The sequence below is a fragment of the Capsicum annuum genome, unplaced genomic scaffold (genome assembly GCF_002878395.1).
Source record: "Capsicum annuum cultivar UCD-10X-F1 unplaced genomic scaffold, UCD10Xv1.1 ctg2683, whole genome shotgun sequence".
NCBI classification, from domain to species: domain Eukaryota; kingdom Viridiplantae; phylum Streptophyta; class Magnoliopsida; order Solanales; family Solanaceae; genus Capsicum; species Capsicum annuum.
In genome coordinates, this window is record NW_025833151.1 from 327,954 (window position 1) to 331,391 (window position 3,438).

Here is a 3,438-nt window from a genome sequence, read left to right on the forward strand (position 1 = left end):
AAATAGGATTACCAACCTCTATTTCATAAGTTAATTCCATAGCAGGATTAACTACTTGGAGATTTCGTATTGTTTTTAGTAAACGTTTTTTATTCAAGAGAACTAAAGTGAATTAGTCCTTGATGGTTGAGAAAAACTAGGATTATATTATTAAATACAATACGTTTCTTTGTAAGCACGATGCATGTATGAATTCGTAAAGACCATAGTTAGAAAGTATTGAAAACTACAAGGTGGACATAACCCTAGCTTGCCATTTCTCTGAATTTGAATACTACTACACATATTTCATTTTGTTAAACTGAAACCATTAATTTGTGAACTGAATCAAATCCCCCCTATTTATTTTATGGAAACAAATGATTAAAAGTCAACTAATCTGCATACAACTTAGTTAGCACCATATTCCCTGTGGGATTCGATCCCAACCTAGTTGGGTTATATACTTGAGAACGACCGCTTACTCTCTCACAAGAGAGGTGTAATTTGGGCATATCAATTTCTCAAACTCCTTACTAAATCAATTATTTCATTAAAGGACTTAGGAGCTTTTTGAATGAAATTATAGTCTATCAAAAAAGGGGATTAGGGTACATATGAGGCTACGAAAGAAAAGGATAAAGGCTAAATGGAGTTTAACTAGGATAATGCACAAAGGGTGGGACAAATAGAAGGTATAAAAACAAGGCTATCAAAGAAATGCCTAAATTATCTACTAAACCGATCTCTTTATTTTGCCTTACACACACACCGGACAAGTTCAATACATCACATGCAACAAGGAATATACAAAAATCTCACACGCGCATGGCACATGCTTGACTCAATAGGATCACCATAAATTCTCAACCAAATAATAGCATGAATTAAAATTTAAGCCACAAAGTACAAGAGTCACAATAATGAGCCTAACTGTCTTAAAAGAAGCAATTCACTCATTCTACATGCTTTTACCAACATAATACTTGCCCTTGTAATAAAAATTAGCACCAACAAGAATATTTTACATAAATTTTTTTAAATTGAGCCAAAATTTAGGAATTTCCTCATCCCACACTTAAAAATCTACATTGTCCCCAAAGTGAACTTAAAATTAAGAGATCAAAATACTCCCTAAGGCCTGTAGGCCTAGGTAGTAGCATCTTTACACATAAAAGAGGTTCATAGGACCGCACACTCAATCTTTGCCATGCTTCTTAGCTCAATTTTATGGTACTCGGATTTTCCATCAACCTGTGACTCAACCAAAAACAAAACTATGTGAAATAAAAGCTAAAAACTAAAAGTAAAAAATACCTACTTAACTTGGGTTTCCTCCTAAGCAGCGCCTGATTTAGTGTCGCGGTACGACCCAACTCAAATCAACCAAGTTCTTTCATATTTTTCCTCATACTTGGAGGTCATCTTCTTATTCTTTTCATCTCTTTTAGGTGTGTAATTTTAATAGAAATAGGTTTTTCTCATCAATTAGTATCAAATCAATCTTAGGTGGTAGAAGCTTAGGCTGCTCAATCAAGTAGACCAAAAGGGTCTTTGGTGGACTAGCCACCCCATACTCGTCCCCTTCAATCACATTGATCATATATAAATCTTTATATTAGGACGTTGTGTAGGTGATTTGTAAACATCACATACCACCTTTTCATCCTCTACACTCATTTTGAGTGTGCCTTCTCTAACATCAATCAATGCTCCTTCGGTTGCTAAGAATGGACGCCACAAGATGATTGGTACTTGTTCACTACCTCAAAATCAAGAAAAATAAAGTCAACAGGAATAATAAATTTACCAACCTTTATGAGGACATCCTCAATGATTTCTTTTGGATATGTCATGGATCCGTCTGCTAGCTGCAAAACCACCTTGGTCGATTTAGGCTTTCCCAAGACCAATGTATCATACAAAGATAAGGGCATCAGATTTATGCTCATCCCTAATTCACTCATTGCATGGACCACTTTAGTCTCAGTTTGGATCGGTAGGGTGAACTTTCCCGAATCTCTCAATTTCTTAGGGATTTTCTATATCATTAAAGTACTACACTCTTCAATGAGTGTCATCGCCCCCACATCCTGTAATTTTACCTTATTAGCAACCACTTTCCTCAAGTACTTTGCATACTTAGTCATACCCTGTAAAACATCTAACAAAGGTAAGTTAATGTGAAGCTCTTTGGATGTATCAAAGAACTTCTTAAATATGGCATCCTTCTTTGTTTTAATGTGCCTTTGAGGGAAGGGTAGTGGAAGTGTCTTCTGTACTTCTAGTTCAACAAATTTTTCTTTCAAGTACTCAGACTTCCTTGAATTTTCAGCAACTTCTTCATTTGCTTGTTCAGTTACCACATCAACATCTTCCTCCTTAGTTGCCTTTGGAGGTTTTCTTTGAAGCCTTTTACCACTCCTCAAGGTGATTACCATAACCTGCTTTGGATTTTATGTATCTTCTAGCAAACCACCTTATGGCCTAGTATTGAATACTTGCTTTAACTGCCCCACTTGAATCTCTAAACTTCTCTGAGCTGCTTGTGAATTTTTTATGTCTGCAGCCAATTGTGTCTGACTAGCTAGAAACTGCTTCAACATCTCTTCCATGTTTCTAGTTAACTGATTCCCTTATGCCTATGGTTGCTAAATTTATTGTTGTTGTACATTCCAAGGTTGAGTCTGTCACTTCATGTTGTAGGCATTACCATAATTTGGCCTTTGAGGATTGGTCACATACATCATCGATTCTGGATTGAACACACACATAGCCACTAAGTGACCACTATTACCACATACTTCACACTAACCTACAGCTTGTTGGATGGCATTGCAGGATGTGCTACTCAAAATTTCATGTTGCTGAACTGAGTGTATCAAATTTTGTAATACAGAAACCTGAGCTGATAAGGTTGTGAATTGGTCCACCTCCAACACACCCATAATTTTTTTCGCGGTACTTCTAGAATATGAATTCCACTCAGGATTTCCTTGTGCTATACGGTTCAATAATGTGTACAACTCATCATAAGTCAATCCAGTGGTTGACCACCTATTGCTGAATCTAGAAAAATCTTCGTATTGTGATCAAGTATTTCTATAAAAGTGTGAGCAAGTACCTTGTTAGACTATTGGTGGTGTGGACAATCCCGAAGAAGAACTTTAAAGCGTTCCCAAGCATGATAGAGATTTTCATCTGGCTTCTGTTTGAAGCTCACAATCTTACTACGAAGACTTACAGTCTTGCCAGATGGAAAGAATCTGATGAGGAACTTTCTGGCTAAGTCATGTCATGATGTAATTAAATTGTCTGGCTTCGCATTTAACCATCTTTTAGCTTCCCCCAATAGTGAATGGGGAAAATGTGTCAGGCTCACATAATTTGTACTCACACCAGTCGAAAGAATGTATTAGTAAGCTCAATGAAAGTCTGCAAGTGGACTTGTGGATCCTA

General features: G+C 36.6%; 1 non-coding gene across 1 annotated transcript; it reads left to right on the plus strand.

The window, feature by feature from the left end:
- The first annotated feature begins 3,113 nt into the window (after positions 1-3,113).
- LOC124890921 lies at positions 3,114-3,220 on the plus strand. Its single transcript, XR_007049442.1, has one exon. It is a non-coding gene; the product is annotated as a small nucleolar RNA R71 (small nucleolar RNA).
- Positions 3,221-3,438: the final 218 nt, after the last annotated feature.